Source organism: Hemitrygon akajei, chromosome 21, assembly GCF_048418815.1.
Source record: "Hemitrygon akajei chromosome 21, sHemAka1.3, whole genome shotgun sequence".
Taxonomy (NCBI): domain Eukaryota; kingdom Metazoa; phylum Chordata; class Chondrichthyes; order Myliobatiformes; family Dasyatidae; genus Hemitrygon; species Hemitrygon akajei.
The window spans coordinates 11,824,234-11,840,065 of record NC_133144.1 but is presented as its reverse complement, the minus strand read 5'-3'; the positions used below and the strand labels follow the sequence as shown (position 1 = coordinate 11,840,065).

At 53.0% G+C, this 15,832-nt stretch overlaps 1 protein-coding gene across 1 annotated transcript in view; it reads right to left on the bottom strand.

Moving 5' to 3' along the window:
* tp53bp1 (tumor protein p53 binding protein, 1) overlaps window positions 1–12,361 on the bottom strand; it is an 87,868-nt gene extending 75,507 nt beyond the window's left edge. The window contains 1 exon segment of the mRNA XM_073025806.1: window positions 12,243–12,361. The gene's annotated coding sequence lies outside the window, so the exon portion shown is untranslated.
* Between the last annotated feature and the right edge of the window lie 3,471 nt (window positions 12,362–15,832).

The window sequence follows — 15,832 nt, the reverse complement described above, 5'->3', positions numbered from 1 at the left end:
CACTACCCATTCAGAGCACAGGCACTCACACACACCCCATTCAGAGCACAGGCACTCACACACACACCCCATTCAGAGCACAGGCACTCACACACACACACAACCCATTCAGAGCACAGGCACTCACACACACACCCCATTCAGAGCACAGGCACTCACACACACACACACACACCCCATTCAGAGCACAGGCACTCACACACACACACACACACCCCATTCAGAGCACAGGCACTCACACACACACACACACACCCCATTCAGAGCACAGGCACTCACACACACACACACACACCCCATTCAGAGCACAGGCACTCACACACACACACACACACCCCATTCAGAGCACAGGCACTCACACACACACCCCATTCAGAGCACAGGCACTCACACACACCCCATTCAGAGCACAGGCACTCACACACACCCCATTCAGAGCACAGGCACTCACACACACACCCCATTCAGAGCACAGGCACTCACACACACACACACCCCATTCAGAGCACAGGCACTCACACACACCCCATTCAGAGCACAGGCACTCACACACACACCCCATTCAGAGCACAGGCACTCACACACACACACAACCCATTCAGAGCACAGGCACTCACACACACACACACACCCCATTCAGAGCACAGGCACTCACACACACCCCATTCAGAGCACAGGCACTCACACACACACCCCATTCAGAGCACAGGCACTCACACACACACACACACAACCCATTCAGAGCACAGGCACTCACACACACACACACACACCCCATTCAGAGCACAGGCACTCACACTCACACACACTACCCATTCAGAGCACAGGCACTCACACACACACCCCATTCAGAGCACAGGCACTCACACACACACACACCCCATTCAGAGCACAGGCACTCACACACACACAACCCATTCAGAGCACAGGCACTCACACACACACACACAACCCATTCAGAGCACAGGCACTCACACACACCCCATTCAGAGCACAGTCACTCACACACACCCCATTCAGAGCACAGGCACTCACACACACCCCATTCAGAGCACAGTCACTCACACACACCCCATTCAGAGCACAGGCACTCACACACACCCCATTCAGAGCACAGGCACTCACACACACACACACACACACACACACACTACCCATTCAGAGCACAGGCACTCACACTCACACACACACACTACCCATTCAGAGCACAGGCACTCACACTCACACAACCCATTCAGAGCACAGGCACTCACACACACGCACACACACACACACCCCATTCAGAGCACAGGCACTCACTCACACACACACACTACCCATTCAGAGCACAGGCACTCACACTCACACACACACACTACCCATTCAGAGCACAGGCACTCACACTCACACAACCCATTCAGAGCACAGGCACTCACACACACGCACACACACACACCCCATTCAGAGCACAGGCACTCACTCACACACACACACTACCCATTCAGAGCACAGGCACTCACACACACACACACAACCCATTCAGAGCACAGGCACTCACACACACGCACACACAACCCATTCAGAGCACAGGCACTCACACTCACACACACTACCCATTCAGAGCACAGGCACTCACACACACACACACACAACCCATTCAGAGCACAGGCACTCACACTCACACACACTACCCATTCAGAGCACAGGCACTCACACACACGCACACACACACACCCCATTCAGAGCACAGGCACTCACACTCACACACACACACACACACAACCCATTCAGAGCACAGGCACTCACACTCACACACAACCCATTCAGAGCACAGGCACTCACACTCACACACAACCCATTCAGAGCACAGGCACTCACACTCACACACACCCCATTCAGAGCACAGGCACTCACACTCACTCACACACACACACACACACAACCCATTCAGAGCACAGGCACTCACACTCACACACAACCCATTCAGAGCACAGGCACTCACACACACACTACCCATTCAGAGCACAGGCACTCACACACACGCACACACACACACCCCATTCAGAGCACAGGCACTCACACTCACACACACACACACACACAACCCATTCAGAGCACAGGCACTCACACTCACACACAACCCATTCAGAGCACAGGCACTCACACACACACACACTACCCATTCAGAGCACAGGCACTCACACACACGCACACACACACACCCCATTCAGAGCACAGGCACTCACACACACACAACCCATTCAGAGCACAGGCACTCACACACACACAACCCAGTCAGAGCACAGGCACTCACACACACGCACACACACACACCCCATTCAGAGCACAGGCACTCACACACACACAACCCATTCAGAGCACAGGCACTCACACACACACAACCCATTCAGAGCACAGGCACTCACACACACGCACACACACACACCCCATTCAGAGCACAGGCACTCACACACACACAACCCATTCAGAGCACAGGCACTCACACACACACACACACACACACACCCCATTCAGAGCACAGGCACTCACACACACACAACCCATTCAGAGCACAGGCACTCACACACACACAACCCAGTCAGAGCACAGGCACTCACACACACGCACACACACACACCCCATTCAGAGCACAGGCACTCACACACACACAACCCATTCAGAGCACAGGCACTCACACACACACAACCCATTCAGAGCACAGGCACTCACACACACACACACTACCCATTCAGAGCACAGGCACTCACACACACGCACACACACACACCCCATTCAGAGCACAGGCACTCACACACACACACACTACCCATTCAGAGCACAGGCACTCACACACACGCACACACACCCCATTCAGAGCACAGGCACTCACACACACACAACCCATTCAGAGCACAGGCACTCACACACACACAACCCAGTCAGAGCACAGGCACTCACACACACGCACACACACACACACCCCATTCAGAGCACAGGCACTCACACACACGCACACACACACACCCCATTCAGAGCACAGGCACTCACACACACACAACCCATTCCGAGCACAGGCACGCACACACACACACAACCCATTCCGAGCACAGGCACGCACACACACACACAACCCATTCCGAGCACAGGCACGCACACACACACACAACCCATTCCGAGCACAGGCACGCACACACACACACACTACCCATTCCGAGCACAGGCACGCACACACACACACAACCCATTCCGAGCACAGGCACGCACACACACACACACAACCCATTCAGAGCACAGGCACGCACACACACACACACTACCCATTCCGAGCACAGGCACGCACACACACACACACAACCCATTCAGAGCACAGGCACTCACACACACCCCATTCAGAGCACAGGCACTCACACACACACAACCCATTCCGAGCACAGGCACGCACACACACACACAACCCATTCCGAGCACAGGCACGCACACACACACACACTACCCATTCCGAGCACAGGCACGCACACACACACACACAACCCATTCAGAGCACAGGCACTCACACACACCCCATTCAGAGCACAGGCACTCACACACACACAACCCATTCCGAGCACAGGCACACACAACCCATTCCGAGCACAGGCACACACAACCCATTCCGAGCACAGGCGCGCGCGGACACACACACACACGACCCATTCAGAGCACAGGCACATATACACACAAACGCACTCTCTCTCTCTCACTCACACACACACACACACACACACACACACACACACACACGACCCATTCAGAGCACAGGCACATATACACACAAACGCACTCTCTCTCTCTCACTCACACACACACACTCACACACATGCATACATGCACACTCACAAACACAGAAAAAGACAAGCACACACACATCAACATTAACACACGCACACACACTCACACAAAGACACTTGCACACATACACAGACCCAGACAAAAACACACACACACACACGTAATCACATGTGCAGCTGTTCAAGTACGCAGGAACTCAGACACACAAAGACACAAACACACACAGATGCACAAACACAGAAAGACACACAAACACACACTTACAGGTAAACTTACTCACGCGCAGACGTTCATGTTTGCAGGAACACACACACACAGGCGTATGCACATGCAGACACCCACATACATAAGCAGGTGCATACCCACCTCATTTAGAGCACACTCACATATACAAACAATGACAGACACTCACAGCCAGATACACACACAGGAACACAGACACACACACGTAAGTAGTCATATGCACGTCCAGACATCCACACATGTAAAGAGTGCATGCACACGAACATAAACATGCACAAAAAGACACACACACAAAAGCGCAAACACACACACAGACTCAAAGACATACATACACGTAGGTAGACACGAGCAGATGTTCACATATACAAGAACACACAAACAGAAGCAACACAAAAAGATGCAGACACACTTACACACACTCACAGATAAACGTACGCACATGTAGACATTCACATATGTAAGCTTGCGCACGTGCACACACAAACACACCTCAGCAAAGGGACATGCACACACACACACACTTAGAAAACAAACATACAAGTAGATGTACACACACGCAGATGTTCATGTACGCAGGAACACACAGAAACAGGTAGACATGCACACGCGCAGGCGTTCACAGACACATGAACATATGCACACACACACACACACACACACGCAGGAACACACACATACAGGTGCAGGTAGACGCATACACAAGCAGACATACACATTCACCAGCATGTGTGCGCACACAACCATAACGAACTCAGCCAGCTCCATCATGGGCACAACCCTCCCCGTCAGTGAGAACATCTCCAAACGCTGGTGCCTCGAGAAGGCGGGATCCATCACCGAGAGATGCTCTCTTTTTGATATAGTCGTCAGAGGAGAGGTAGAAGAGCACAAAGATATACACTCAATGTTTCAGGAAGAGCTTCTTGCCCTCTGAATGCCTATGAACACTGCCTCATGAAGCGACAGAAAGCAAGCTGGAAGAACTCAGCAAGTCGGGCAGCATCTCTGGAGGAGCACAGCTCCCACTGTGTTTATGGCTCACTACCTCATTAATCCACTTGGTATTCCTCAGTTCAGTCACTTACAGTAAATCTTCCGTCGTGCACTGTACTGCGGCCACAAAAGAACACAACGTGGCATTAGACAAAGGAGCAGAGAGAGACTCCGCCCACCGAGACTGCCCCGCCTTCAGTCATGGCTGATTTATTATCCGTCTCAACCCCATTCTCCCGCCTTCTCCCCGTAACCTCTGATGTCCTGACTAATCAGGAACCTATCAACCTCTGCTTTAAATACAAGTAATAACTTGGCCTTCACCACCGGTAATAAAACAGACTCCAAATAATCAGGGTTAGAGAGAGAGAGTGGAGTCATTAGAATGGGCATTAAATGCCACCCAAATCTGTTTACATCACTAAATCCCAATTTTGCACACATTCCTCCACCATATCTCAGTTTTATGTTACTTGAAACAGAATGGCAAAGATGGCAGCTGTCGGGAGTCAGCTCCTCCGCGGTACGGAGGCATTAGAACCTGGTGGCGCCACCACAGGTGTAGAGGAGTAATTACAGCGTGACAGATTTACACAGGATATTATAATTGCTGAACATATACAGACTTGGCAAGCACCAAAAAGTTTTCTAACCAGGAAGTAGATGAAAACTTGATCTTGTTTATTGTTCGTTACTCAGAGCTGCAGAACAGTAACTGGCTCAACCATCTGCGCCACCCAGCTACACCATGTTACCAATTAACCTACTAACTGTATGTGGAGGAAACCAGGCCCCCCAGTGGAAACCTACACAGTGCTGGGCAGAACACACAAACTCCTTACAGACAATGGTGGAATTGAATCTGTGTCATTACGCTAACCACTACACTACTGCGCTACACCGGATCATCTTTCTAAAACTAGAGGATTTAAGGTGAGAAGGGAAAGGCAAGTTTTAATTCCCCACATAGAAGAAGCTGCCAGAGGGAGTGGTGGTAACAGGTACAATTACTGTTTAAAAGGCATTTGGACAGGTACATGGATAGGATTGGTTAGACAAACACAGACAAATGAGCTCATTTGTCACGGACAAGTTCAAACAAAGGGCCGATTTCTATGAACACGATGCTGACACTGCAATATTACTTTGTACCAGATGAAACTACAGAATTTATACACCATCATGATATTGAGAACACTATTTCACCCATTTAATATCCTTTGACCACGATAACTATTTCTACAGCGACTTTCACAAGCTCAGGACGTCCCAACCAACACTGAGTCCAATAAAGCCTCTGCATGAAATGTCATGACACTTGCACGAACTGTCTCTCTCTCGGCTGAGAAAGAAAGCAAGATGAGCTTTGTGTGTCACAGGTACGTTGCAACACAAATCAGCGAGAGTTGTGCTGGGCAGTCTACAAGCGTGGCCACGCTCCCAGCGCCCTCCGGCTGACCAGCCCTAATCCGTCCGCCTCTGGAACGTGGGAGGAAACCCGGGTGGTCACGGAGAGAACGTACAGACAGCGGCTGTGACCGAGCACTGGTCTGTAAAACACTGCTCTAACCTCTCCATCACCACGCCACCGTGAAGGTACTAACCAGCGGGTAAGCTATTTCAGTGGCTGGCTGGGCAATCGGCAGCAGGACTCCCTGATCTTCATTAGCACAGTGACACGGGACCCTTTATCAACATCCTTAATATCCTCACTGTCTCCGACAGGCAGCACACCCATTCAATACTGAAGAGAACGTGTCAACCTGCATTAGCTTTTTATAACTTTGATGTCCTGCTGACGACACTTGAAATCAAAATCTTTCCTTCGATAATCACACAGACACACTCAGTCCATTATCCACATCAATTATTTGACATGCAGATTAAGAGCCAGAATACCCTCAAGGCAGCCTTTACGTTACTAGGATACAACCCGCCCGTTCTCCTGGGCACGCAGCAGTGTGCGTCAAACACACAGTCCAGCAACATCTCACCTGCGGGCGAGGGTGGGAACAGAGGTCCCCACAGAATATAAACAGAAATCCAGAGCAACACACACAAGATGCTGGAGGAACCCAGTAGAATCTATAGAGGGGAATAAACAGCAGAGGTTTCGGGCTGAGGACTGGGCCAGAAAGGAAGGGAGAAGGAAACCGGAATAAGGAGGTGGGGGGAATGGAAGGAATACAAGCTGGAAAGTGATAGGTGAGGGGGGAGGTGGCTGGGTAGGGGAGGCAGGTTGAATTTAGAAGCTGGGAGCTGATGCACAGAAGAGGTAAAGGCTGAAGAAGGAGGAATCTGAAAGAGAGTGCACCACAGGAGAAAGGAAGGGAACCAGAGGGAGGTGATTTCCACGGTTTTCCCAGTCCCCTTCCTCATTACCTTCTCACTCCTCCCCTCACCCTCATGGCCTGGAAGAGGGCAATGAGGATTCCTATATCTGTTGGCCATTATCTTCACCTGGCTGTTTCACCTACTCCCAGCTCGTATTCTTCGCTTTCCAGTTTACTTCCCCCCCAGAGGTGCTGCTGGACCTGCTAAGCTCCCCCAGCATCTTGTGTGTGTTGCTTTACATAAAGGGTTACCTACAGTTCAGGGAATGGGATCTGCAGTGATAACCTTGCATATGCTCTTCATTCTTCTCCGACTGAAATAATTAGAGGAAACTATTTTGTATCAGATTTCTCCTGGGGAGACACATTGCCAGGATACAGACCAGCAGAAGAACTGCAGGAGCTCGAAACCCAAAGGGGAAGCGAAATGCCGGACAAGCAGCATCACCCTGATGAAGGGTCGCAGCTCTAAAACGCCGTTTCTCTCGCCACTTGCCTGACCTGCTGAGCTTTTCCTGTTTCTACCCAAGTCTGAGTGAGCTAGGACTCGTCTCTTTGGAGCGGAGGGGGATGAGAGGTGACAAGATGATAAGAGGCACAGATCGAGTGAACAACCAGACTTTTCCCCAGGGTAGAGATGGCTAATAGGAGAGGGCATAATTTTAAGGTGGTTTGAAGGGAGTATGGGGGGGGGGGGGTAGGTTAAGTCTTTTACAGACTGGTAGGTGCATGGAATGTGCAATCGGGGGGGGGGGGGTTAAGGCAGAGACATTTGGGATATTGAGGAAACTCTTAGATACGCACATGGATGACATAAAAATGGAGGCTGTGTAGGACGGAAGAGTTTCATTGATTGTAGAGTAGGTTAAAAGATTGGCACAACATCGTGGGCTGAACTGTAGTGATCTGTGTAAGGGAAGAGTTAAAAGAGATTCCTTGTTGGTACGTGCTAAAATAAAATGGCAGTCTGTAAGACAAAATGGTTTCACTTGGACTGGGATTGTATTGAGAACCAGTCCACAGGCAGGTTTTGAGGCAGTTTTGGAACGCGAGTCCACAGTCAAAGAAGTGGGTAATGGTGGAAACCTTGTTTGTATGGGGGAAGGTGAGATCATTGTGCAGGTGCAGACACCAGACATACGGGAACCATGGGCAAGCACGAGTGTAAGGGTATAAAAAGGGGCAATTCCTTTGTGCAAGGGAGAGAAGGAGGGTGATAAGGAGAGAGAGGAGAAGCCCCTCTTAGGACTAGTAGTGCAGGAGTAGTTAAAGATAGAGACAAACACGTTGAGGACGGGGATGCGTGCAAGTTTATCAGCATTTTGCAGACCAGCTCATTTACTAGATAATAAGTATGAGTTTGTTTTCTGTACTGCTGCTTCATTAACCATTTGTTTTCCTTTTCTGAACCGCGTGTTCTAAACAACATTATTAAAGTTGTCTTAGCGCATGTACAGTGTCTCCCTTGATTGCGAATACACAGGCAAATGTCAATTTGTGAATCAGGAAAGAATACAAAACAAAGCTTAAAATAATTTTTGTTACACTCCGTCAGCAGGCACAGGAAGCCATTATATTCACGTACACAAAAGCTTTGTCCAGCAGGAGAGGAGGTGAACTCAGATGGGTCTCTGTCACCAGTTATAACCCACTGGGGATCGGGCAGAATTTGCTGACAAGCCCTCTGTGTGGCTACAGACTCTACCAGCCAGACATTAATCTTCCTAATCAAACATCAGCCCACTATTAAGGAAAGAAAGTATGCCCAAAAAATTAAGCACCTTACACTATAGGGTTAAACAGGTGGGCTGCTGGACAGCATAGCTCCAGTGGGCTGGAAGGGCCTGTTTTAAAACATTAAAATAAAAATTCTTTAATATCATCGTACCGACAAGATCAATCAAGGAGTTTAACATTGTTCCAGGCCCACTCTCGAGTGCCTCAGGTGATCACAGGCAGAGATTCAGAACCAGGTTTATGACGACTGACCTGGGGCACAGCGAGGAAAGGCCACGCAGACCAGGTCCCTCTCGGTTGAAGGAGGGCACAGAGTCGACTGTACTTCCTAAGAAGGTTGGCGTCATTCAATGTCTGTAGTGAGATGCTGAAGATGTTCTATAGGTCAGTTGTGGAGAGCGCCCTCTTCTTTGTGGTGGCGTGTTGGGGAGGAAGCATTAAGAAGAGGGACGCCTCACGTCTTAATAAGCTGGTAAGGAAGGCGGGCTCTGTTGTGGGCAAAGTACTGGAGAGTTTAACATCGGTAGCTGAGTGAAGGGCGCTGAGTAGGCTACGGTCAATTATGGATAACTCTGAACATCCTCTACATAGCACCATCCAGAGACAGAGAAGCAGTTTCAGCGACAGGTTACTATCGATGCAATGCTCCTCAGACAGGATGAAGAGGTCAATACTCCCCAATGCCATTAGGCTTTACAATTCTACCGCCAGGACTTAAGAACTTTTTAAAAGCTATTATTAATGCTTTTTGAGATAGTGATTTAGATGTATATCATATTTTTTTACTGAGTTAAGTATTGTATGTAATTAGTTTTGCTACAACAAGTGTATGGGACATTGGAAAAAAGTTGAATTTCCCCATGGGGATGAATAAAGTATCTATCTATCTATCTATCTGAGAGGTGACAGCCAAAGACTTACCCAAGGTGGAAGAAGCTAATGAGAGAACACCATTTGTAAAGGGATGGGGGCGGGGGGGGGGGGTGCTGTTAGCGAGTGGTGGGTGCATGGAGCATGCTTCCAGGGGTAGTGGCAGAGCCAGATACATTAGGGATTGTTAAACACATGGTAAGATGTGGGAGGGAAGAGTTCGATTGATCTCTGAGTCTTTGCGTAAATGAAATCATATCATTGTGAGCTGAAGGGCCTGTACTGTGCTATACCAAGGAAGAATGATGAGATGAGGGCAGGTCTGCTGCAATGAGGGCATCAAAAGCTGCTGTATATTGGTCGACTCCTCTGGAACACCCCTCAGGGGTGTCATGGAGGCAGTTTCACTGATACCATCACAAGGTCATGCACCCCAGGCAATTGATCTGCAGGACTGTATGAACCCTCTGGGTTGGTCTTGGATGGAGACGCCACAGACTCCATGGGCCAACTGTACTCTGTGATTCTATGGTCAGAGACAAGATGTTCAGAACACAGATCGGAACCAAATAAAAGAGAGAAAGAACACAAAGTTGCAAGGCCCTGGAGTTTATCTCCAAGTTATGTGGCTCAGACACCATCAAATAAGGTTAAATGTAATTAATTGTGGGGTCCTAAAAGGGAATTGGATCAGTACTATGTGAAGAGGGCAGGGTAGAATTAGAATGGATTCAATAAGCATCATGAATAAGCTTCAACAGCTGGACCTCAGGAGTGTCTGAAGCTTCAGGGACATCTCTTTCAGAGCCTCGGCCTTCTACTACAGGGTCCCCAACAGTCCAGGGACAGGAACAGCCAGCTTTCCTCAACCACAGAGGGAGGGCCAGCCTCAGCACTGGTCCCTCCTGCAACTCAACTGAAAAAGCCCAACACCACAACAGATAAATGTGAAGAATACCAAACCTAACAATGATTTTGGAGTCCAAAGTGGAAAAGGGCCAACTCCACAACCGTTTGAAAACAATGGGAAAACTGGACAACCTTTTCAGCGGTAAGTTTCACGAGGGACTGGAAGATAAACGATACGAACAGCGTCAACTACCGCGCAAAGTAAGCAGACAAAATGATCATCACAATCACACGGCAGCTTACATGGCGCCTGATTTACTGACCACTCACCTCATTTACGACTATCGCTACAAGGATGCAGCCGACATTTCAGGTGGACTGCACATGAGGAACCACCTCAGTCACAGACTGAGTTCCTCCAGCAGCTCGTGTTCTCCTTTGCCCCAGGCGACAGCACCTGCCGTCTCTTCGAGTCGCCACCGCGCAACCAATTAACCTCCCAACTTGCACACGTTTGAGATGGGGGGAGGACACCGGATCCGCCCTGTTAACGTGCACCGAGGGTCGGAATCGAACCCAGGTCACTGGAGCAGCGAAGGACCGGCACCACCTCACCTACTGAGAGAGCTCTCACCACATCACAGCCTTCTGTGTGTCACACACAGACTACATCACCGGGATCAGCAAAGAGGGAGAAACTGACAGGTGGTGCTCCACAGGACGTCAAAAACTTTCTCATTCCTCTGCCGTCCAGCACGAAGGAAGTGTTGCAAATACTCAGCAGATCACACAGCATCTGTAAAGGGAGGTGCTTCAGATCCTGACCTTGTGTCAAATCTGACCTGATCAAAAGGGGAAGTTGGTAGAAGACAGAATAACTTCACAAGAGCAAACTCACTGAGATACAAGAATTTCCTCACGCTGGGCATAAGTGGCAACACATCAAAGGATAACATGCGGATCCTCTACTCTGTGCGGCTGCAGATACCCAGGACAGATGCCAGGCACCCAGTTCCTGCCATGTCCAGATACACGGGACAGGTGCCAGGCAGGTAGCCCATTTCTGCCGTGTTGAGGACACAGAAGGAAGCCAGTCGGTCCATTCCTCCCGGATGAGATAGTGTACACGGCAGTCAGGCGTCGGGGCACAGTCAACACCGCTGAGGCGTCCAGCAACCCAGTCCTGCTGTGTTAGAGACACAACATGGACGCACGACCACCTACTGCCGTCCAGGAGCCGATATATCAGAGAGGAAAAGCAGCCAGTTGATGCGCAGCGTGTTTTCACGTTCCAGAATCCGAACCGGGCTTTCTGACCTTCCCAAACCCGGTGAAATTTCTCCCGCTGCCGGACACGACAAGGCTGCCCAGCCCCCCTGCAAAAAGGCCAGGACTCCCTCCGCTCCATACCTGTGACCGGACCAGGGATCCCCCGCTCGAGGCTCGGGATCGCGCTCCAGGATTCCCGGCTCCCACAAAATTGTTACACTCGAGGCACACTGTATCCAGCCGACCAGCCCGTCCTTCCCATTGGTCGGCTAGCAGGAACTACGTCACTGATGGGCTGAGGCCTTAGCCAATTGCAAGGGCGAAGGGGAAACGGTCGCAGGGAAAGGGCTGGGATGGCGCCCGAAACTATTTACTCCAATTCCCCCAGTGGCCCATTCATCAAATCCTTTCCTTGGTATGAACCCCCCACATCTCCTATCCTTATCTCAATGTTCCTCCGTTCCTTTCCCTCACCACACTCCCCATCCCGTTCCCCTGACCCTCCTCTCCTCCCCAGTCCTCTCACCCTCCTCGTGCCCTCACCCCTTCCTTCCCGTTCCCTCAACCCCTACCTTCCCGTTTCCTCGCCTGCACCTGTCCTGCCCGGTCCCTCGCCTGCCCCTCCGCTCCCTTGTCACTCCCCCAACTCCAATGTCAATCCCCTCCCCTCCCCTCCCTCTTCCTCTCCCTCACTCCCTCATCCCTCTTCCCCTCCCTACCCCTCCTCTCTTCGCCTCCTTACCCCTCTTCCCCTCCCCCTCCCTCACCCCTCTTCCCCTCCCCCCTCCCACTACCCTCTTCCCACTCCCTCTTCCCCTCCCCCACTCCCCTTCCCCTCCCCTACTTCCTCTTCCCCTCCCCTACTTCCTCTTCCTCTCCCCACACTCTTCCCCTCCCACGTCCCTCTTCCACACCCTACCACTCCTCCTCCCCACACCCTCCTTCTTCCCCTCCCCTCCCCACTACCCTCTCCCCCCCCCCCCCCACCTTCCACTTCCTCTTCCCCTCCCTCCCCTTCTTCCCTCCCTCACCCCCTTCTCCCTCTCCCCCTCCCCTACTTCCTCTCCTCTCCACACTCTTCCCCTCCCTCCCCTTCTTTCCCTGCCTCACCCCCTTCTCCCTCTTCCCCTCCCTAACTCTCCTCCCTCTTCCTCTCCATCACTCTTCCACTCCCCTACCCCCTCCTCTCTTCGCCTCCTTACTCCCTCCCTCCCCTCCTCCTTCCTCCCCCTCCCCTCCCTTCTCCCTCTTCCCCGCCCTCACCCCCTCCAACTTCCCTCCCCCCCACTCCTCTTCCCCTCCCTCCCTCTCCCCTAATTCCTCTTCCTCTCCCTCCAGTCCTCCCCCTCTTCCCTCCCTCACCCTCTTCTCTCTCTTCCCCTCCCTACCCCCTCTTCTCTCTCTTCCCCTCCACCTCCTCCCACTTCCCCACCCTCATCCCCTCCTCCCTCTTCTCCTTTTTCCCCACCCCTCCTCCATCTTTCCCTCCCTACCCCCCTTCCCTCTTCCCCTCCCTCACCTCCTTCCCCTCTTCCCCCTCCATCCTCCCTCTTCCCCTCTATCCCCCACCCCTCCCCCTCTATCCCCCACCCCTCCCCCTCTATCCCCCACCCTCCCCTCTCTCCCCACCCCTCCCCCTCTCTCCCCTTCCCTCTTCCCCTCTCTCCCCTTCCCTCTTCCTCTCCTCCCCCTTGCTCACCCCTCCCCCTCCTCCCTCACCCCTCCTCCCTCTTCTCTCCCCTCCTCCTACTCCCACTTCCCCTCCCCACCCTCTCCTCACCTACTCCTCCCTCTTCCCCTCCCTACCCCTCCTCTCTCTTACCCTCTCCCTCCCCTCCTCACTCTTCCTCCTCCTCCCCCTTGCTCACCCCTCCCCTCTCTCACCCCAGTTCCCTCTTCTCACCCTCCTCCTACTCCCACTTCCCCTCCCGTCCTCCCATCCTCCCTCTCTTCCCCACCCTCTCCTCCCTCTTCCCCTCCCACACTCCTTCCCCTCCCTCACTCCTTCCCTTCCCACACCTACTCCCTCTTCCCCTCCCTACCCCCACCTCTCTCTTACCCTCTCCCTCCCCTCCTCCTCCCCCCTTCCCATCCCTTCTCCCTCTTCCTCCCTCCGTACTCCCTTCCTCTCCATCCTCACTCTTCCTCTCCTCCCCCTCCTTCATCCCCTCCCTCCTCCCTCACCCTCTCCCTTTTCCCCTCCCTCCCCTACTCCCACTTCCCCTCCCCTACTCCCACTTCCCCTCCCATCCTGCCTTCCCTCACACCCTCCTCCCTCTTCACCTCCCTCTTTCCCTCTTCCCCTCCTCCCTCTTCCCCTCCTCCTCTTCCCCTCCTCCCTCTTCCCCTCCTCCCTCTTCCCCTCCTCCCTCTTCCCCTCCCCCCTCTTCCCCTCCCTACTCCCCCTCTCTCCCCCTCCCCTACTTCCACTCCCCCACACTCTTCCCGTCCGTCCCCCTTCTTTCCCTCCCTCACCCCCTTCTCCCTCTTCCACTCCCTACCCCCTCCTCTCTTCACCTCCTTACTCCTTCCCCTCCCTAACCCTCCCGCTCCTCCTCCCTCACCCCCTCCTTCCCCACCCTACCCCATCTTTCACTCCCTACCCACCTCCCTCTCACCTCCTCCCTCTCACTCTCCCCATCACCCCCTCCTCCCTCTCTCACTCCCTCACCCCTCCTTCTTCCCCACTCTACCCCTCCTCCATCTTTCCCTCCCTACCCACTCCTCCCTCTTCCCCTCCTTCCTCCCTCTTCCCGTCTCTCCTACCCTCTTCCCCTCCCACCCCCTCTTCTTCAGTCTCACCTCCTCCCTCTTCCCCTCCCTCCCCCTCTTCTTCAGTCTCACCTCCTCTTCCCCTCCCTACCCCTTCCCTCTTCCCCTCCCTACTCCCTCCTCCCTCTCCTCCCCCTCAACCCCTCTTCCCTCTCCCCCTCCTTCCCCACCCTACCCCTTCTCCATCTTTCCCTCCCTACCCACTCCTCCCTCTCCCCTCCCTACTCCCTCCTCCCTCTCCTCCCCCTCAACCCCTCTTCCCTCTCCCCCTCCTTCCCCACCCTACCCCTTCTCCATCTTTCCCTCCCTACCCACTCCTCCCTCTCCCCTCCCTCTTCCCATCCCTACCCCTTCCCTCTCCTCCTCCCTCTCCACCTCCTTCCCCACCCTACTCATCCATCTTTCCCTCCCTACCCACTCCTCCCTCTTCCCCTCCCTCACCCCCTCGTCCCTCTTCCCCTCCTGACCCCACCTCTCTTCCCCTCCTTACCCCCTCCCTCCCCTCCTCCTCCCTCTTACCCTCTCCCTCCCCCTCTCTCCCTCATCTCCTCCCTCTTCCCCTCCCCCTCTTCTTCAGTCTCCTCCTCCTCCCTCTTCCCCTCCCTCCCCTCTTCAGTCTCACCTCCTCCCTCTTTCCCCTCCCTCCCCCTCTTCTTCAGTCTCACCTCCTCCTCCCTCTTCCCCTCCCTACCCTCTTCTCCTTCCTACCTCCTCCCTTCCCCTCCCTCACCTCCTCCCTATTCCCCTCCCTCACCTACTCCTCTCTCTTCCCCTCCTTACCCCCTCCTCCCTCTTCCTCCTCCTTCTTCCCCTCCCCCTCCTCCTCCCTCTTCCCCTGTCCACCCTTTCCCTACCCCTCCTCCCTCTTGCTCCTCCTTCCCCTCCCCTCCTCCCTCTTCCCCTCCTCCCTCTTCCCCTCCTCCCTCTTCCCCTCCTCCCTCTTCCCCTCCCTACCCCCT